The sequence below is a fragment of the Primulina tabacum genome, chromosome 11 (assembly GCF_025594145.1).
Source record: "Primulina tabacum isolate GXHZ01 chromosome 11, ASM2559414v2, whole genome shotgun sequence".
In the NCBI taxonomy this organism is placed as follows: domain Eukaryota; kingdom Viridiplantae; phylum Streptophyta; class Magnoliopsida; order Lamiales; family Gesneriaceae; genus Primulina; species Primulina tabacum.
Genome location: NC_134560.1, coordinates 8,898,313 through 8,921,912, shown reverse-complemented (window position 1 = coordinate 8,921,912; position 23,600 = coordinate 8,898,313).

Sequence of the window (23,600 nt, the reverse complement as noted above, 5' to 3'; positions counted from 1 at the left end):
TTCTCCTCTAATATTTCTTCCTCGTTCTTATCTGAGATGAGTTTAGTGGGTGAGTGATATGGTTGTCACTCAGTAAACAGGGGCGGGAATAACTCCCAGTTTTCGAAACCATTTTCAACAAAAACAATAATACAATAATATACAGAAACTCATCTTTTCAGAACAGAAATCAGAATTCAGATATCACAGGTTTCAGAACAGAAATCAGAATTCAGATATCACAGGTTTCAGAACAGAAATCAGAATTAGTAAGCACTGAGCACGTTAGTGAATTTTATGACTAAATTGATATCAGTCCCCTATATGTTCTCTCCTCTAAGGGGTCAGAATCAGAATCAAAATCAGAATCAAAATTCAAAAATGTTCAGAATATATATTTCTATCATTAGTTCACTAGTGAGTTTCAGTGCTTCAAAATCATATATCAGAAATACACATACAGAAACTGTACTTTAAAACAGAATTATCAAACTGATTTCAAGATATTTATATATAAGCCCACTTACCGTAATTTGCTAGAATTTCGGTTGAAGTCTACTGGAATTTGGCTGCTCTCGCTATTGGATTTTACTGCTTGACAAAGGCACTCTCTCTTAACTCGAAAATTTAAGTGATAATCTCAAAGCTTGTGTAACCCATTTCAGAGACTTGAGGGTGATATTTATAGGTGAAATTCTGACTGTTAGCCTCCCAATTAAGGCCATAATCTGACATTAACAATCTTTATTTCGTGTATAATGCTTCAGTTACAAGTTATGGTCTGAATTAGTAACTGTCTGCTGGGATTTCGTGCTGCTGCTGCTGGATTTTATCTGTTGTCTGCTGCTGGATTCCAATCTGCTGGAAAAATACCAGCTTCTGAAATATTAGCTTCTGCTGGAATTTTTAGCTTCTGCTGAAATTTGCTAGCTGCTGCTATTGCTACTGCTGGAATTTTAGGTTCTCACAATTTCCATATTATATAAAAGAACAAAATTAATTAGGAATACAATATTCCTTTCAATCTCTATCTTTTTGCATTTCTAGACACAACATCCCAAAAAATGACACAAATGGTCTTCTTCGCATTCAGTCTAGCTCCTCCTGAGAAAAATAATATCTCTCCCTGGATCAATGATTCATTTTAAGTACTCCTCCAGAGTTTAAACAAGTTAGCACAGCTTCTGACATAGGTGTTTTTGACAGTGTTGTTAGCACGAGTGCATAACACAATGCAAAACACAAAATCAAAAGAAGGTTTTATAACATCCGGGACCCAACCTGCACATTAACAAACTCACGCTCTAAACAATCAGAAAAATAGACAGAACCACGAATGAAAAAAACAAAAAACAAAGCAAAACCAATCAGTCATTGTTATCCTCAGAATCAGTTGTTTTTGTTACTCTCCCTTTGTGGCCAGAATGGACTGCCACATCCAGGAGAAACATGTACTCGGCAATCTGATCTTCATAGTATGCGATCAATTCCTTAGCATTTTGGATCTGATTCAGCCCAAAATCTATTTGAGCCTGCAAAACAGAAGAAGACACAAGAAGATAATCGTGCTGTGTTGTGGTGGAGGAGGAAGCAATGTTGCCAACATCAGTGGCAAAACTAGTTGCAGACCAAGGAAAATCCAGATTGAGATTTCCTTTGAAATAAGTTGGGGCAATTTTTAGTGACTCACTTATGTCTATCAAGTGTTCATCATCTTCCTTGACAAAGCCTTGCGACTCTAGAATTTCATAGATGAGATGGGAATGGAAGTCGATTGGACTTCAGTCCACCTTCGGCAAACTGCAAAATAGTCTGGAACACGAGATTGACAAAGTTAAATCCGCCATCTGTTCCAATGGCATACAAGATAAACGCCTGCGGGCGTGTCACCACTGTCGTATTGGACGATGATGTTCAATTTCTGATCTCCATCTTGTGTAGAACAGAGTAAAAATCATCAAATTTGCAGCAACAAGTCGGTGTGATCGGACTGGAAATTTGGAGATGACACCACCACTCAGGACGGTCGTGATGGCATCAATATCAGCATGAGGAAGGTCTTCAGCAATAGAAGGAGTTCGGTAGTAGTCGTTGATAATATCAGGGGAGAATTGGTAAATAGCATCCGGAACAAACTCTCATCCGAACCAGATGGAGTTCACATCTCCGACAGCAGCAATGAGATTGTAGTAAAATTCTCGCAAGGACCACTTTGGGTAGGACATGACACAAGTCACCGTTACGAGTAGGCCTCGAGTCGCAAGGAAAGAGATCAGATTTTGCCTTTCATAGGCATTGGTATCGATAATTCTCTCGTCGACATACTCGTTGTGTACATAGAGATACCATCCAGCTATAACATCTTCAGAGTAAAAGGTGTTGGAGAAGATAGTAGATAGATCATAATCTTCAATGATGATGTCGTCCATGGTGTTTCCAATACCAGCGGCAACATCAGCAGCAACATCAGTCTCTTCTGTGGTTGGTTCAGAGTCTTCATCAGAGGACTCTGCTTCAATGAGTTCTTCATTCTCAAAATAAGAGGCAGAGGAGGAACCAGAGGTAGAACCTGGACGATTCTCTTCAAATTCCTGAGCCATTTCCTGGTCAGGCTCATCATCAGACTCCTGTTCTACTTGCTTTCCAATTCTTTCTTCCTTTAAACTTGCGAGAATGTCAGCTAGTGTTTTTTCATCGTCAGAGGAGGCAGACGCATTACTTGGCCCCGCGGGAAATGAACTTGAGGGATTCTCAGCAACAACTGGTTTTGGACGAGTCACCAGTTCAAAATCTTCCTCATTAGAATAATCCCCAAAAGAGAAATCGGGGTCCAGAACATTTGTAATGAAAGAGGAGACCCGTGGTTTCTTCTCTAGAGTAAAATCAGGGCCATACCCTGCTTGTCATTTGGAGCGCCTCCGCATAGGTTGAGGGGGGAAAAGCCCTCTGATAGGCCTCGTAATTCGGTGGATTTTCGACGTCCCATTCATTACCAAGTTCACCCAGAGCAATAATTTCCAGTGGGATGGCCTCAGGGAAAAAATCAACCATCTGCAGCGGATTCTCAGTAGGGTGTGCTGTTGGTGGTGATGAGGGCAGTGTTTCCACACCGAGAAACACCGGTGGAACACCACAGCTGGCAGCCATCTCATTGTTTATATCCAATGGGTCGAATTGATTGTTAGCCATCTGTAAGATTAAGCAAGGATGAAAGAGACAGTTATCACGAAGGAATTCCAATGAAAGTGCGATTATGCAAAAGAGATAGAAGCCAAATGCTGAATCATTATAATAATTACAATGCAAACACTCACATAATAAATAATCAAATAATATAAAGGAAAAAATCGTAATTATCGCACTACAGTAACAGACGCCCCCAGCCCATTGATAAGATTTCTGAAATTCACCCAAAACACTAATCACGGTTTTACCCCCAAATCAAACGGTAAAATGATTCAAACTTGTGTTGCGTTTATTCCAGAAGATTATCCAGTTAAAACTCACGTCAATTATAACTCAATGACACAAGTAGTCACATAAATTCAAAATCTGGGTAATCAATGTTTTTATCAACTATCATAGGTCAGATACTGATATGTCACTGGACATGATGAATTAACATAACAAAAATCAATATGCATGTCCTAAATATGTCTCCAATATGATGAAAATTATCAAAATGTTAGGCAATGTATAAGTTGTTCTGTGTTTGAACTCGGTGTTGTCAACACCATCGTGCAATATCACTGGTTATGAGTCAATACTTCCACAAAAATGTTTTGGTTTATGCATGATAGCTCCCGCACTAGAAGAACAGTTTTCAAAGGACTCATCTAGGTAGCTATTTCCATCTCTATTTTGACTTAGAAGTAGCAGCTTTCACGTTAGAAGAACAATATTTAAAGGACTCCTTTAGGTAGCTTTTTCCAGTTCTTCTAATCTGTTTAATTTTCTTTTCTACATCTTTTCTGTTTTTCACCAAACTATTCAAGTTTTTCAAGTCATCATTTTCATATTTGACATGATCAAGAAGATCTTAAGATTTCTCAGTTATTTGATGATTGAGATTGAGTAAAAAACACATACAAATCTTAATTGGAAGATTGATATCTATCAGGGTGCGCACTAGGAGATTGCCATCAATTGTACACGTAACACAATAAAATATGATGATTATGATTATGATTATGCAGTATGCCTAGCATCCTAAAAATAGACATGCATGAATGATGTTGTCATCGGTGTTGGCAACAACAATGACAACATGGGTGTGTGATTATTGTATGCACATGCTGAGAGACTTCCGAATATTGGAAAATCTCTCAAAGTCCAAATATTTCGTGAATATATCAGCCAGCTGGTTTTCAATCCAAACAAGCTCCAGTCGAATTATGCCTTTTTCAACCAAATCTCGAATAAAATGATGTCTTATGTCTATGTGTTTTGTTCGAGAATGCTGAACATGATTCTTCGAAATGTATATAGTACTGGAGTTATCGCAATATACAGTCATGATGTCACTGTGAAAACCATAATCCTCAATCATTTGATTCATCCAAACAAGTTGTGAGCAGCAACTAGCAGCTGCTACATACTCAGACTCAGCTGTGGATAGAGACACACAATTTTGCTTCTTACTGTACCAAGACGCAAGGTTATTCCCTAGGTAGAAACACCCACCCGATGTGCTCTTTCTATCATCAAGGTCTCTGGCCCATTTAGCATCAGAAAAACCTACCAAATTTGTGTTTGTATCTTGTGTGTACTACAACCCTAACTCTAGTGTACCTGCAATGTAAGTAAGAATGCGTTTCACAGCTTTTATGTGTGATATTTTTGGATTTTCTTGGTACCTAGCACACAAACAGACACTAAACATAATATCGAGGCATGTAGTAGTTACGTACAAAAAAAGACTACCGATGATGATGCGCTACATGGTGTTGTCAACACTGTCGATAACATTATCTTTTGCCAGTTTTTCATTTGACCCCATGAGAGTTTTCATATGCTTAGAACTATCATTCAAGAACTTTTTAACCAGATTTTTAGCATACTTGGATTGACACAGAAATATACCATCATGCAGTTGTTTAAATTGCAATCCAAGAAAGAAATGCAACTTCCCTACCATGCTCATTTCGTATTGCGATGATATGCACTCAACAAAGTTATCAACTGGTTTTTGTGAGGAAGCACCAAAAATAATATAATCTACATAGACCTGAAAAATCAAAATATCATGCTTCAATTTTTGAATGAAGAGGGTTTTATCAACCTCGCCTTGTTTAAAACTCAAGTTGATCAAATAATCAGTCAACCTACCATACCATGCTCGTGGAGCCTGTTTCAGTCCATATAAAACTTTTTTCAGCTTGTAGACATGATTCATGCAATGTGGATCCTCAATTCCTTTCGGTTGACTTACATGTGCTTCTTCATTCAAAATTACATTTAAAAAAGCACTCTTTACGTCTATTTGATACAATTTGATATGCATGTGACATGCTATATGACAAGCAACCGTCATACTAACTCAATTCGAGATACATGAGCAAATGTTTCATCAAAATCCACCCCCCTCAACATGCGTATAACATTGAGCTACCAACTGAGCCTTGTTTTGAACATTGTCATCATATTCATCTGTTTTATTTTTAAAATTTCATTTTGTTCCAATAACATTGGTATTCGATGGTCTAGAAAACAAATCTCATACAACATTGTGCACAAATTGTTCAAGTTCTTCATGCATCCCATTGAACAAGAATTCGTCTTTTAGTGCACGTTAATGTTCTTAGGTTCAATGTGAGACAAAAAACAAGAGTGACTTACCTAGGAAAACGTGGAGCTCATGTATACTAAACCAATCATTTTGCGGTAGTCCACTTTTTCCTTCTTTCTTGTTTGAATATCGTCATGCACCTCACCAATGATCTCTGATGATGGATATTTTTTCTGAATCTTGCTTGGAGTATTCTTTCCTTCGTTATTAACCCATCATCATTGTCCTCATTCTCTAGTGTTTCTGTTTGGTTCAGAGACGGTGTTGTGCTAGGTGTTGCCTCACTGGTCTCAACACCAGATTCAACACCATTTCTGGTCAGTGGTTCACTTACATCCAACAGTTCTTCAATATCATCCTCTTTGGTTATTCCTGTTAGGTTTGAAAAATCATCAAACACAACATTAATTGATTCAGTAGTTGTCCTAGTTCTCAAATTAAACACACGATAAGACTGATTATTCATTGAGTATCCAAGAGATATGCATTTATCACTTTTGGGATCAAATTTTGCAAGATGGTCTTGATAATTTAAAACGTAGCAAACACAATCAAATATATAAAAATATTTAAAGTTTGGTTTCTTTCTCATGATGATTTCATAGGATTTCATGGTAGATCCACTCTTTAAAAATGCACGGTTGGAAATGTGACATGCAGTGTTTAAAGCTTCGGTCCAAAAGCGTTTTGATACATTTTTAGAAGTTAGCATGACCCGAGCCATTTCTTGAAGGGTTCAATTTTTCCTTTCAGCTACGCCGTTTTGTTGAGGGGTCTTCGGAGCTGAAAATTCATGAGTAATACCTTTCTTATCGCTCAAAAAATAAATGAGAATTTTCGAACTCCTTACCATGACCAGTTCTAATTTTGACCACCTTCACTTCATGCAAATTTTTAGTCTACATGAAATTTCTTAAAAACATAAAAAATATCAGATTTTTCTCTAAGAAAACTACCCAAGTAGAACAAGAAAAATCATCAACACAAACGAACAAATATTTCATACCACCCAAGTTTTCAACATCCATTGGACCCATTAGATCCATGTGCAAGATTTCAAAGCACCGTGTTGTCCCAAAGTGTTGCAACACCGGTTTGCTTACCATTTTGACACGATCCACAAAATATGCATTACCTGAACTCAAATTGGGCATAACTCTCACAACATCAAACTTACATAGATTTTTCAATGTCTTGAAGCTTACGTGTCCCAGTTTTTGATGTCATAGGTACAAATCACTTACCTTGGCACTTTGACAATCATCACTTTCTTTCAATTGATAGCAATTGTCAGCAGACCGAGCACCTAACATTGCACAAAAATTGGCATCATTAAAACCTTCACAATTACTTTTACTGAACCTATTATGCAAATCACCATCACAGATTTGACTTGTGCTTATTAAGTTTGAATTAATTCCTTCAAAGTGTAGAACATTGTTGTAAGGCCCGGGATTTTATTACTGTAATCTGAGATTAATCTGAAATGATTTATTTATTAATTGAGATGATTATAAACGGAACGGATCAGACCGGGAGAGCCGAAAGAAGATTTGATATGAGGTGCAAGGAAGAGTCCCCGCGCACATGCGCGACATGTATGGGCGCACATGCGCGAGGAAGACAGAACCATGCGCGCACATGCGCGGCTTGAATGCGCGCACATGCGCAGAACGTCCAGAACCTTGGGCGCATATGCGCGGCTGGAGGCGCGCATATGCGTGAGTGAAGGGATGTGCGAGACAGAACATCTCGCGCATATGCGCGAGAAGATAAATGCGGAAGGTGCTGGGCAGAACCTCCGGCGCATATGCGCGGCTTTGTGCGCGCATATGCGCGCGGCATGCAGATTTCCAAAATGCCACTTGGTCTCCACCATGCACTTGATATATATATATATATATATATATATATATATATATATATATACACATATTATCCTTAGAGAATTCAGAGGAAGGAAACGAAGAAAGGCTCAGAATTCCTTCGAAGAATACAAGTGAGATTTGCGCAAAATCCGTCCATCTGTTTTTGAATCCGATTACAGTACTGAGTTCCTATCAACACAGGCTACAACTAGTTTTGTTACGTTTAGACATGATTTGAATTTATGATATTGTCAAAATTGAATATGAATCAGATATGGTGTTTCTGCTACAGTAGGCATTGTATAACTGAAGTCAGATTAAAGAATAGACTGTTTATGAAATTGTTATGATTTTCGGAGTGGATTTGATTGAGATTTGATATCAGAGTTGTGTTGTTACTGATTTTGAGTATACCGATATTGAGATTATGAATTGTACTGATACAGATTATGAATTCTGATATTATATTTGTGATGTTGAGATTGACGGGGATATCGAGATCGTATTGTTATGCCGTCAAAACATTAGTTGAATTAGCTCGATCAGATTCAGTATTGATGAGATTGTATTATTATATCATTGACATTGATCAGATTATGTATTGGTTTGAGTATTGATCAGTACAAATTCTGAACTGAGCTATGTACTGATATGGTATCTATGCTATTGTCATTATCAGATTTGGATATGGACAGATTGGGATACGAGACTTCGTCTTCGTCAGACAAGGAAGATAAAGGTATAATTCATGTTTTGTTTTGGGAAGACACAACTCAAATGAAATTCAATTTGAGTTTCCCAACAAAATCACATACTTGTTCTGTTTGTACTTTATATTGATTTATATATATGTACTGAGATAGGAGTGTCATTGGTAGATACGCCAATTTTCTAAACGTTCGGTGATATCGATGCTTCGGATCAGATTCACTCCGATTGTAGATTTCGATACAGACCGGACCGAAGTTTAGGAATAAGATGTAGCGCCACCATGATTGGGAGAGTAGGTGGGAGACCTGTTACATCTTATTCACACCGGGATCCCTAGACTTAGATACGAGTCGAGTTAAAGAGTAAGAGTCAGATTGTTTTATCTATATTCACTAATGTGTCATAATTACTGATTATGTGTTATGTTTTGTATTAAACTGCATGACATGCATGTATACATGTTTTATACTGGGATTTATTCTCACCGGAGTATCCGGCTGTTGTCTTGTTTTGTATGTGTGCATGACAACAGGTGGGACACGATCGGGGTCAAGAAGATGATGAGAGAAGACGAGTTTAGAGTGGTGATTCCGGACTTATTGTAGACTTGGTTTAATACTTGAAATTTAGTAGTTGAACCTTAGACTAGTTTGAATAATTGATTGTACATTATTGTACTTTTATACTGAGATGTATATTAGTTAAATTCCATTACGTTCCGCACTTACATTTTAAAAAGAAAAATTTTTAGACCATGTTTATCTTAATTGATAATTAAATCCCAAAGATGATTAAGAAGATGATTAGCGTCCGGGTCCCCACAATTGTGAAGTTCAGGAAGTCCGTCAACATTCAGGGTTCTTTTGCCTACAATTCTTCCTTTAGCACAACTACCATAGGTTACACGTCCACTTTTTACTTCAACATAATCCGTGAGATGTTCTTTAGATCCGGTCATGTGGTGTGAGCACCCACTGTCAAAGTACCACGTACCTGCAATGTTAGTTTCTAAAGAAGTATAAATGACATTGCATCGAATAATAGTTTTGGGTACCCATATTTTCCTTGTGGAAGAATTTTTGACTGCGGTGTTGTTAAACACCCGATTTAATTGCCAATTCAGGAAGTCATATCTTAGTTTGTAGCAGAAGGGCTTGATGTGCCTAGGCTTATGATAGTACTGGTAGATAAAATGTCGCTTTCTTTTTTGGTCTAGAGGTTGACGCTGGCTTCTTGGTTTGTGACACCTTCACCGGAGTATCAAATTTCAAAAGAGACGAGGTAACTTTGATTTGTTTTGACCTTTGTTCCGAGACTAGATTTGAGGTCGGCAGAGACTTCACAGGAGGGTCAACCATCAAGGAGACTGAATTGTCTTCACTTCCCTTTACAAACATAGCTGATTTTTATCCGAAGTTGGAAGATTCACCATGTTGATATATGCTTTCAACATATCCAAGATTAGCTCTGCTATAATTTTCCATTGTTAGTATTGAGTCAAGCTTTGATGAACTTGAGTTGAATTTTGCAAGAGTTTTTGAGGCTTTCTCAAGGTCATCCTTGACTTTACAAAGTTCAAGATCCTTTCTATTCAATAATATTTCAAGTCGAGACAAACTGCTTTTTAACTCAATATTTCCTTTCGAAAGTATGTCTCATTTTTTTTGAACCAATCATCATAAAACTTTTCATTCATCATCTGGACAGTCTCTATAGTAAGCTCTTCTTGGTCACATTCCTGAATTTTTTCACAGTCTGAGTTCCCAAGAGATTTGGCATTAAGGCACAATGATTTTGAGATGGTGTTGCAGCCCGGTATTGCCACACCAAGTGGATTGACTTGCAGTTGGCGTGTATTCTTCAAAATGGCAGACATAGAGGTTATGTGGGGACCCGAACCTAATTCGTCTTCTTAATCATCATTAGGATCAATTAATTAATCTGGGTCTAAATTTTTTTTAACATACATAAATGTGGAACATAAGATTATCAATATGATATATATATATATCAACAGTAAAGTGAAAGTCTTACACAAGATACATCTATCTCAAACTAAGGTTCAACAACTACATATCCAGTGCTGAAACCAATTCTACTTCTAAGTCCGGATCTCCACGCTAATTTTGATCTCTCATCCTCTTCGTGACCCTGATCCTGTCCCACCTGTTGTCATGCACACATACAAACACAACAACAGCCGGATAACTTCGGTGAGAAATATATTCCCAGTATAAACAACGTATACATGCAATCATATAAACAGATATAAAAGCATGAAACATATATCAATAACATGTATCACAATCTGAAAGACATGAATCGATATAAAACTGTAAATCAACTCTCGACTCATAATCTCTGACTCGACTCTTCTCTAATCTAGGGATCCCGGTTCCTAGACATTGACACACTATATCGAATCTCAACAATAAAAGTCGATCTGCTCCTAAGCAACATCGATATAAACCAAACATCCAATGTTTTGGCACATCCGCCAAACACTTGGCATCTCCGTCAATAACTAGGCACATCCGCCCATGACTCAATACATGCTTTGCTATAAATCAATAGACTCCGCATATCAATATCATGAATTGCAAACATCAATGCAATAAAGTAAAGTATGTGGTTTTTGGAAAACTCAAGTCGGATCTAACTCGAGTCGTATCTTCCCGGTTCAACATTAATTTATACCTTTCTCTTGTCGATCTGACGAAGTCGAAGTCTCGAATTTGAAGCCTGTCAATACTCAATCTGGCAATGACAATATTGAGGAGTACAATATCAATATACAACTCAATCAATACTGGATATAATCAGAATTCAATCTAATTCTGTTTCGACGGCATAACTGCACAATCTCCATATACCCATCAATACAGATATCAACAGATACCAATCTCAACTCATAATCAATCAACAAACATAATCTGATATCAAATCTGTATAATCTCAATCAAATCAATTCTGAAAATCATAACAATTTCATACGGTGTCTGTTCTTCGATCCGATTTCGATTATACAATGACGACAATCTCAGGAACAGATAATAACAGTCATATCATGATTCCTCTCATATCATATTTTCAAATCATATCAGAACATAATAAAACTTATGTCCAGTTGCAGCTCTTGTCGAGAGGAGTACGGTACTGAAGTCGGATTGAAATTCGGACGGACGGATTTTTCGCAAATTGAGTTCTAGTATACAAAAGCTTGACAATTCCCCTGGAGAAGCTCTCGGTTCTTCCTTGCTGAGGTTTGAAGGAAATGACATTTTGATATATATATCATGCATGGCAAGGATAGGTGGCTTCATCTATGTGCAGCACGTCTCGCGCATATGCGCGACCTTCCTCGGCGCATATGCGCGAGACCTACTGGTCTCGGCAATTCAGATTTCCTCTGCTCGCGCATATGCGCGTCCTTTTTCGGCGCATATGCGCGAGGTTCTCTGCCATACTCGCGCATATGCGTGGTCCTAGTCGCGCATATGCGCGAGGTTCTCTGCCTACCTCGCGCATATGCGCTCTGTTGGGTCGCGCATATGCGCGAGTGGTTCAATCCTCGCACATAATTCAAGTCTTCTTTTGTCTTTCCCGGTCTGATCTTTTTCATCTATAATCACATCAAGTATCAATAAATAATTTCAGATTACAATAACAAAATTCTCGGGCATTACATGTGAAATCATCTCCTTTATAGGATTCAAGTTCTTCATCAGAATCCTCATCACTCAAGGAAACTGCCATGCTTTTATTTCTGCAAAGTCGATTGGCAAACTCATTTGCATAATACCATATCCAGAACACTCTCTACACTGTACGGAGTCGAACAATTTAGTTTCTGGTCGAGCCTTCACTCATTTCTTGGTTTAAAATACCCTTGAGCAGGTGTATGAAGTTTATTTTTGTCAGAAGGGCAAAAAGAAGGTTTCAGTGATTGCATAATTTTCTTCTTGTCTCTCATACTCTTCAAGTAATCACCGAACTCCTTAGTAATCAAGGAGATTGTCTCCTCACCGAGATCAGATTCATTTGATTCCTAAATTAAATTGTTGAAAGAGTCATCAGAAGCTTGTAATGCAATGGCCTTTCCCTTATCTCTTATTTGTAGATCTAAATTCATCTCAAATGTCCTGAGGGAGCTTATCAAATCTTCCAGATTCAATGTAAACGTGTCCTTTGACTCATCAATGACACAGATCTTGATGTTAAACCATTCTAGAAGGGATATCAATACCTTGCTGACAAGCTTTTCATTAGACAAAAGGTCACCGAGACTAAAATCTTCATTAATTATGTCCCGAAGTCTTCGATCATGCTCAATAATGGTCTCATTTTTCTTCCATCCTAAGGCTCTCAAATTTGCAGGTCAGCATCCTCAGTTTAGTTCTACGAACACTTTCTGATCTTTCCCAATGTTTTTGGAGAATGTCTCATGGGTCTTTGGTAGATGTGCAATAGGTAATAAGGACGAACATGTTTACATCAACAAAGATAAAGATGACATCGAGTGCCTTTGAGTTAAAATTTGAGGTCTGAACCTCATCATTAGACCATGCACTCTTAGGTTTAACTCGGCTGTCATCATCTGCATCAACAATTCTAGGTGGTGACCAACCATCCAGAACCCGTTTCCAAGCTCTTTCCTCGATGGATTTTATGTACATCCTCATCTTGAATTTCCAAAACGCATAATTCGATCCGTTCAAGATCGGTGGTCTAAAGGCAGTACTTGAAGCCAATGAGTCCATTGAGCTATCGTTATATTTCCTGTAAAAACAACAGTAAACCAGAATCAATCACTTAGTATATCAAGAGTTGTCTCTGATACCACTTGAAATTGTATTGTTGATCATAAACGAATATGAAATTTATTATGATGTGTGTATCAGAAGTTAGTGTTGTGCTCTGGTGTTCTTAACACCATTCACACAACATGCAGCGAAAATAATTATTGACACACAAATATAACTTTAATAAATAAACACCAGATTTAAATTATGTACTTGTGCAATGCCTCATGATAAAAATTTACTAGAAAATATGTAAATCGTTTACACAAAATAATACTAGTGAAATTAAAAAAAAAAACTAAATTCTTTGACATTTCAAAGAATTAAAATGCATCAAAAAACTCAAATCAAATACTAGATGCATAAACCAAAAATTGTATTGCTTAAAACCGAATGAAACCACTCTTCAACCAACACTTCACACAATGTTGTTCTTCGAGTGTCGTCAACATCAATCAGCAACATGGTAAGTATATGAATCAATCACACAAAATTTTCACATGAAAATCTTCAACTCTGAACTATATGTATATTCAGAAAGACTCCAGCAGCTCTCCTCACGGTTTTTCTCTCAATATTTCGTACATATACTTCAAGAATATCTTGACCTAATTATCTTCCCATAAAATCAATCCTACAAACATGAAAACAAAAGTTTATTAGGAATAAAACTCTATTTTAAATCAAAGATAACTTATCTAAGGATAAATATCAAAGATAAATTATCTAAGCATAAATCTCATTATTGATCAAATTAAATTAGTCCAAAATTACAAAATCTTTAAATATAATATTTTCATATTATATAAAAGAACAAAATTAATTAGCAATATAATATTTCCTTCAGTTTACTTGCAAGATTCATCGAACATAAGGCCCAAATAAGATATCAAAAGCACATAACAATTAGTCTAGCATTTTCCCATAAATGGGTTCTCCCTAGGGATGTAATCGAGTCGAGCCGAGCCGAACTCTTGAATATTTAAGTTTGGTTCGTTTATAATCGAGCCGAGCTCGAGCTTTATTTAACGAATATATGCATGGCTCACGAGCATATTCAAGCATTTATCGAGCCTAAACAAGCTTAATAAATATGAATTATACATTTAAATTTTCATTAAATTAATTAAAAGTAAATTATACATTTAAAGAAAAATATATTTTTCTTATTAAAATTTGTAAATTTATTATAATAAATAAATTTAATAGATTTTTCTATATATTTCATAAATAATATGCAAAATCAATAAATCAAATATCAAAACTATTATTTTTTCATCTAAAATATTACTCATGAACTTACCAACGAACATGTTCACGAACTAACAAGTCGAATACTGTAAAGTTTGAGTTTGGTTTGTTTATCTTAACGAGCCTCATTAAACGAGCTCAAACGAGCTTTTATCGAATCAGCTCACAAACGATTTGGTTCGTTTACATCCCTAGTTCTCCCACTTTTTTTAAAATGTTATTTGAATATGTGATTAAAGACAAAATTATTATCGTATATTTTATAATATATCTAACATACCCTTGTTTAACATAATATATAAATTGATTAATAGTCAATTATTATTAAAATGATATTTATTTATTTTTATTCATTTTAATATAAATTATATTTTCATACTGTTATACTATTTTGGCAATTATCATAACAAAATATCTTATAATAGTAAACACACAAATAATTTTAAATTTCTATAATGCCGATTTTTTTTAAAAAAAAAAATTTGAAATTTTTTTACTGTTCACGAGTCACTATTCAAGCGTTGTGGCGCTAGAATAGTAGCGTCTAGGCGCTAGAGCTACGGGATTTTTGCCCTGAGGCATTGAAAAGTAGCGCTGCGGCGTTACAGATGCGAAATTGACTATGTAAACACACTTTGACTTCCACCATTCATTTTTTATCCATTTTTACTCCTCCTCCTCCATCGAAACCCTCTCTCCTTCCATTTTCTAAATTTTTTCTTCAATTTAAGGGAGATTTACGCAAGAAAAAATGAAATGAAGATAGATTTGTGATCTTCTCATCACGGACTTCAAGATGATGTAAGTATTTCTCATTTTATTCAAGTTTGGAAATGAGTTGAAATTTAGAATTGATATTTGAGTTGATATTGAGATATTAAAATGTTGAAGATGTTGAATTTGAGTTGGTTTGAATTTAAAAAGGATGTGAGAATGAATTCTTGTTTACGTGCAAAGAACAATTTTTACACCTTCCGTATTTCGTATATGGGACATTTGTGTTTGGATTTTGGAGTTAGAGTCTTCATCAAACTTGTAGATCTTCGAGTTAGCTTCGATTTGGTTCTTGAATCACTCAATTCCAGGAAGAATTGAAAGAGATAATGATTTTTACTAAAACTGTTTTGAAATTCTGAGTTAGTGCATATTTGTGTACATGCCTTTTGTTTATTCGAATTGTGGGATTTATTGGTTGGGATTCATAATTTGATGTTCAAATGAAAGTTACAGAAAATTGCCTTGTCTTCGAAATGATACCGAATTGGCTTTATTCAATTGGATATTGAGAAAGTTATGCTCAAAATACTAAAATATGCCAGAAATGCATCGACGCATAATTCATGGGAATTATGTTGTAGGTCAGATTATGAACGACTGGGTAAATGACTTTATTTGACAAAAATTTGTGAAAAATAATTCTTGGGCTTTGAGGTTTCTTGCATATCCAATTTGCGGATCTCTATTTGAAGCAGTATTGAATTAATTATGAATTTTGTACAGAATTTGCTCTGTTTTGATAAATAATCCGAGTTCTTGAGATATTATACTTCAGAGGTTCAAGACTTCTCAACTGCACATTTCGATCTCTTTTTGATAATATTTGAAAGGTATTTTATGGTACATACGAGGTAAAAGTGTCATTTTTATTTTAAATTGAAAATTCTATGGCTCGATGAATTACTTGTGATTTGATGATGATTGTTGTCTTGAGATGAGTTTATTATTATATCGAGATGTTGATATTGATTTACACCATTAAATTTCATATTGAGCCACTTGTCGATTCAGATTTGATATGACGGAGGTCGCCTTGATTTATTAATTTGTTGGACGTATGGAGCTATAGTTGAGTTGGCATAGTGTATGCGGACGGAGGTCGCTGCTATGGCCTAATCACTCTCTATAGGCGCACCATAGTCCTGAGATTGTAGAACACAACACCCTACCTCGAGCGGATGAGTCGGCGGATGTTGCTGGGGGATTCTCTTCCCTTGGGTACCCTATGACTAGATGGTTCACTTGATCTTGAGAATTATTGATAGCCCACAGCTTCTGATCATGCAATGCATTATATTGCATATTTATGAATTTATATGAACTATTTGTCTTTTTAATTCTCCTATGTTATTGATTGTATCATGCTGGGTTTATACTCACCTGCACATCGGCTACCTCTTGTTTTCATGTGCTTGACAGTAGGTGATGCGAGACTTGGGATGCCAGAATCCAGCTCCAGACAAGGAGATACGAGTTAGAGTGAGATTCTCGGATCTTATGAGCTATTTGATGATGTTTGGATTACTTTGGTCACTAGTTTATTTTGACACGTTAAAACTTATATTTCAAACATTTGAGACCTTTAAATTATTTTGACAATGTTATGTTGCAGGTTTGTGAACCACAGATTATTTATTTTACCGAATCGTTTGGTTTATTACATTTATAATTATTAATATTAGATGTCGGGCCCGGGGCCCCACAATTTCATAATTTTATTTTATTCAAACATTTTAACAAGTTATTTTTGAAATAAGATCATATAACTTATAAACTCATAAAACAACTTATAAAACGTAAAAACTTATAGATTGTTTTGAATAATTTTAATCATACATCTTCTTCATATGATAATACATCAAAAATAAAAAAATGAGACAGCTCTCAAGGACCCGCCGATCCTTTTCCAGTTGTAATAAAAATAATAATAGTAAAAAAACAACATTATTGGAAAAAGAAAGAGTAATAAATTAATTGTTCATCTGCCCCCAATGAAACATGCATATTCTGCAGGACTGTAGTGGGAGGTGAAAATACATCATTATTATAAATTATTGTTTTGTACGTTTGTCTTCTCAACTCAAGCAGTATGATAGATTAAGTGTGTATGAATGAGAGTAATACTGTGATAAGTGACTCTTGAGAAGTTCTCATGCGTCAAGCTGATGACGTTGCACCGCTTGATCTGGTTGACCTAGTGGGGCAGAAAAGAGTGACATCAGATTTTAACTTGTAATACTGTTTCTGTTGGGAACATGACCGACAGTAGGGAAATGATAAGACTGATCTGTATGGGATATGAGACAGTATCAGCGGACAGACACGCACCTCCCCGAACTCATGGACCTAACAGCCCGACCCATTAGGATCCAAGTAGGTGCACTCTGCGCTGTCACAAGTATAAGGAGATAAATTTGCGTCTTGGCTAAAAACCATGTTTTTGACCTAGTAGTAAGCGCTTGATCCTAACACAGGCCATATCTATTATGCACAAGCCATCACACACCTATTTTACAAATAATAATAATAGGAAATTTTGAAAGAATATTACGTGAATGAAATTGAGGCACATATTCCACAAAAATTGAAAGGATTCATTGTTAAAATATTTATATTTTTTGCAATTATTAAATAACTGAGTGTGTACGAGATACACAATGGTGATGACTCGGGCTAGTAACAATTGGCTAGTAACACTTTTGGTACATTTTTATGTATGTCTTTGAGATGATCAGATGAATATCATGTATACAAATATATCGAGAGTGCTACTCTATGTGTATCATATATAGAACCGCGGTTTTTATGGCTAGTGAGCAGTAGATACCAAATAGTTAGAAAGTGAGAGAAATGCTACATAAATGGAAGAAAAGGGATGTGGGTGTGAGTCTGTAAACACAAGTCCAATTCCTCAATCTGACGATTTTCAGAACTATTGTTACATTCTAAATTTTTCTTTAAATTCAATTCCATGTGGTCTCTTCTTGTTCAAGTTTGCATAATATGATTAAAATTTTGAGTTCAGCTGAGTACTAATTCGTGGTTGTTGTTCGTTTAGCTGTTATATCATGAGAAATAAACGTCGAATGAATCTCGGTGTATTCATATGAAGAAAATGACTTGTATCGACGAAACTGTGTTTATACACTTTTATATCGATCGATTTCTAGTGGATCGGGATTTTATCTCAAATAATTTAGCTCCATTTTGATATATCACTTTCCCTTTTAAGATGAATATTCATTGTCCCATGTATCGTATACACATTTTGAATTTATAATATAATTGTATTTTATACTGTAATTTTGTTGTTGTTATAATAGGTATTGTTCAAATTTTTGGGGTTATTTTGATTTTAAACTTTTAGATATTATGGTTTGTATAGATAAAAGTGATACAAAGTGATGTGTGACTCATTTTGCTAAATGATCCTTATCATTTGTTTTTTCTTGAGTTTATCAAATTGAATCGATCAGATTTAGAGTCATCAAAATGGGCTAGTAAGACGGACCAACCTAGGGTCCTAGTCAGTTTTTAGTTATATTAGGCTAATTAGGGCGAATCGACCTGACGGACCTAACTTATTTTGACGATTCTAATAAAATATTTATTTTATTTATATAAATGTTCAAAATATTTTTTTTCCAAATAATGTGTTGCTCACAGGAGGGGACCAAGGCTCCTACAACATCTGGACGAAGACTTGTGCGCCGATATGTTCGGTCCGAGTTGTCGAAAAATGATAACATGATGTCATACACGAATATAAAAACGGTTAATGTTTGTGTGACATAGGAAACTAAATTTACAAATGTTAACAAATATGTTACCCATGACGGCCTACTGTGGACACTTTCATTTATGTAAAATCGACGTGATATCGATGCTGGTGCAAAAATTACTTGTGAGGTCACTACAGAAATTACTCAGCACATATATTTGTCTATCTTAATTTTGTTTTACCACGAAAATTGAAGTGGTCGTGCTTGTGCAAAAAGAAGAAAGAGGCCACGAGAAAGGTTAAAAAATTCATGTTTGGCATGACTTTGTTATGCGCCAATGTGCTTTCTCCCAAAGGTGTTTCATTTCGTTTTGGGAAAAAGCACTCGGATTAGCTTTCATGGATGTAGGCCTGCAGCACCAATTGGATCCAAGGTTGGTTCAAAAGATTGAGTATAAATGTGTGGTCTTCTTCTTTTTTTTTTTTTAAATTACAACAGACGCGGAGAAGGGATTTGAACTCGAGGTACCAGGTAATCTGACAGGGGGTGAGACCACTGGGCTACAAGCCCGGTCTCATAAATGTGTGGTCTTCTTATCCTCATATATATATATATATAATATATATATATATACACACACAAAGTATTTTGTTAGCATCAAGTGCTACAATTAGACCAAAAACTATATATGTTTTTATGGAACAAAAATCTTAGGGGTGTGTTCAATCTTGAAAATTTAATTACTTTTATTGATTTTTATTGAGTTTAAAAGTCTAGAGGGATTGAACATAGACTTTTATAAATTCTATAAAAGTTAGTGATATTCAAATTAGATTTTTCTAAAATCTTAAAAAGTCTAGTGATATCCAAATTTTAGTGTTGTTTCGAATTTTGAAGTTCACACTGAAAATCACAAGATTTGGGCCTTCCAGTGTTTCGGGTCTCAGAGCCCACTAGTGGTTTTTACTTTAATAATTTTTAGGGGTTTTCCACGTAAATCTCGGTGTCCAGTTTATTTTTATTTTCGGGTTTTATTATCTCAAATTCCGCACGTGGGACCAACATGTATATCATAGAATGAGCCGCGGTTTTATGGCTAGTGAGCAGTAGATACCAAATAGTTAGAAATTAGAAAGTGTGAGAAATGCTACATAAATGGAAGAAAAGGGATGTGGGTGTGAGTCTGTAAACACAAAGTCCAATTCCTCAATTATTGTTACATTCTAAATTTTTCTTTAAAGTCAATTCCATGTGGTCTCTTCTTGTTCAAGTTTGCATAATATCATTAAAATTTTGAGTTCAGCTGAGTACTAATTCGTGGTTGTTGTTCGTTTAGCTGTTATATCATGAGAAATAAACGTCGAATGAATCTCGGTGTATTCATATGAAGAAAATGACTTGTATCGACGAAACTGTGTTTATACACTTTTATATCGATCGATTTCTAGTGGATCGGGATTTTATCTCAAATAATTTAGCTCCATTTTGATATATCACTTTCCCTTTTAAGATGAATATTCATTGTCCCATGTATCGTATACACATTTTGAATTTATAATATAATTGTATTTTATACTGTAATTTTGTTGTTGTTATAATAGGTATTGTTCAAATTTTTGGGGTTATTTTGATTTTAAACTTTTAGATATTATGGTTTGTATAGATAAAAGTGATACAAAGTGATGTGTGACTCATTTTGCTAAATGATCCTTATCATTTGTTTTTTCTTGAGTTTATCAAATTGAATCGATCAGATTTAGAGTCATCAAAATGGGCTAGTAAGACGGACCAACCTAGGGTCCTAGTCAGTTTTTAGTTATATTAGGCTAATTAGGGCGAATCGACCTGACGGACCTAACTTATTTTGACGATTCTAATAAAATATTTATTTTATTTATATAAATGTTCAAAATATTTTTTTTCCAAATAATGTGTTGCTCACAGGAGGGGACCAAGGCTCCTACAACATCTGGACGAAGACTTGTGCGCCGATATGTTCGGTCCGAGTTGTCGAAAAATGATAACATGATGTCATACACGAATATAAAAACGGTTAATGTTTGTGTGACATAGGAAACTAAATTTACAAATGTTAACAAATATGTTACCCATGACGGCCTACTGTGGACACTTTCATTTATGTAAAATCGACGTGATATCGATGCTGGTGCAAAAATTACTTGTGAGGTCACTACAGAAATTACTCAGCACATATATTTGTCTATCTTAATTTTGTTTTACCACGAAAATTGAAGTGGTCGTGCTTGTGCAAAAAGAAGAAAGAGGCCACGAGAAAGGTTAAAAAATTCATGTTTGGCATGACTTTGTTATGCGCCAATGTGCTTTCTCCCAAAGGTGTTTCATTTCGTTTTGGGAAAAAGCACTCGGATTAGCTTTCATGGATGTAGGCCTGCAGCACCAATTGGATCCAAGGTTGGTTCAAAAGATTGTATAAATGTGTGGTCGTCTTCTTCATCTTTTTTTTTTTAATTACAACACACGCGGAGAAGGAATTTGAACTCGAGGTACCATATAATCTGACAGGGGGTGAGACCACTGGGCTATAAGCCCGGTCTCATAAATGTGTGGTCTTCTTATCCTCATATATATATATATATATAATATATATATATACACACACAAAGTATTTTGTTAGCATCAAGTGCTACAATTAGACCAAAAACTATATATGTTTTTATGGAACAAAAATCTTAGGGGTGTGTTCAATCTTGAAAATTTAATTACTTTCATTGACTTTTATTGAGTTTAAAAGTCAGAGGGATTGAACATAGACTTTTATAAACTCTATAAAAGTTTACTGGTATTCAAATTAGATTTTTTTAAAATCTTAAAAAGTCTAGTGATATCCAAATTTCAAATTTTGAAGTTCACACTGAAAATCACAAGATTTGGGCCTTCTAGTGTTTCGGGTCTCAGAGCCCACTAGTGGCCCAATATATCAAGATTCTTTAGAAGAATTCGAAAAGATATTATTCTGTGTATATTTCAAATATATCTTAATTAATAATGTATCTATATCGATTAGTAAGGGATTAATTTAAAATTCATCAAACATGAATATATCCAAACAATAAAATAAATTTGAAATTTATAAATTTGAAATTCATACTTCAAATCATTTTGTTCAAACGCAACCTACAAGTTTAATTTTATTATATAAAATATAAATAACAAAAACTCATTACGATTATGACGACATTATTTGTTACATACAATTAAAAAGTGATATTTAGCCTTTAAAAAGTTGTTAATAACATCACACACTATATTTTTATCATATTATTTTTAATAAAATTACCTTTATTTATAACTTGCTTAATATATCTTAATCAACATACTAGAAATTTTAAAATATATGGCTTTTCTTTCTATGTTTTTGCTTTTGAAAATAAGGTATGGATTTTTTTAATGAAATGTGTATATATGTTTTTCAGCATTGACTAGGCATTATGTGCAATACTTGAGAGTTGAGTCGTTGTGGGCTTCGCTTGATATTAGATTAGACATAGTCGTGTAGACGTAGGGATGTCAAAATCAGATAAGCTTGATAAGCTTCACTAATCCAACACGGTACAATCCGGAAAAAACCAAGTTTGGGTTTAGGTTTGGAGTTTTCGAGTTCGGGTCAAATCAGGTTGGACCCGATAGCTTATCCGAAAAAATGATCGGGTTGGGTTGGGTTGGGTTCGTTGACCAGAAAATTTTAATTTTTTTAAAAAATATAATTAATAAATATTGCCTACATTTTTTTATATTTTATATCTGAAAAAATATATATAATATATTTATATCATAAATTATTATAATTTAATATTTATTTTGAACATTTTTTATTTTTTAAACAATTGTTTATTTGATTTAGTAAATATACTTTATTTTTTTATAATTAGAGTTTCAAATTTAAATCATATATAAAACGGAGATTTTGTTATTATTTGTTTAAATTAAAATATTATTTTTTTTTGAATTTTATTTGATTTTATTTTAAAAAAAAATCAAAATCTGGTTGATCGGGTTTATCGGGTTGATTCGGGTTCGGGTTTAAGTTAGGAGTTTTCGGGTCGGCTCGGGCTCGGGTTGATTTCGGGTTGAACAATTTTTGAATAGTACTACTGTCCAACCCAACCCGATCCACCCAACCCCACTCCAATTGACACCCCTACATAGATGTCTATATTTTATTTTTTTTAGAGAAGTAGATGTCTATATTTTGAGGCTATAAATTGCCTAGCAGTCTATGCCATCTTTTGTTATTTTTTTTTCCGGTGAGACCTTTCACATGTCCTTGAGACTTTTGTTGGCTTGACTTTTGTTGCTTCGTCTTCTCGACTCTTGGTATAAATTTGGGATGTGCCTAGCCAAGAATGCTTATCCACTTTCTCCCACTACTTTGCGTTCTGCTTCGGCTCGTTTTGCTAAGCTTCTTCTCGTTCTGCTGCTCTGCTGCTCCGCTGCTCCTACTTCGTCCACTGATAAAGTTCAAGTACTGTTTAGTTCGCTAGCATAGTGATTTGTGCGGCATCACTGCTTGTCTGCCCGTTGTATCATGGGAAACAGACGTCCGCTGAATCCTCGAAGCACATACCGGTGGGGGCGAATATGTTTTAAGGCACTGTATTTCATACAGGCCTCGGTTTGCTTTATTTTAAGCTTTGTCCTACTGTTTTGTTCACAATACTAG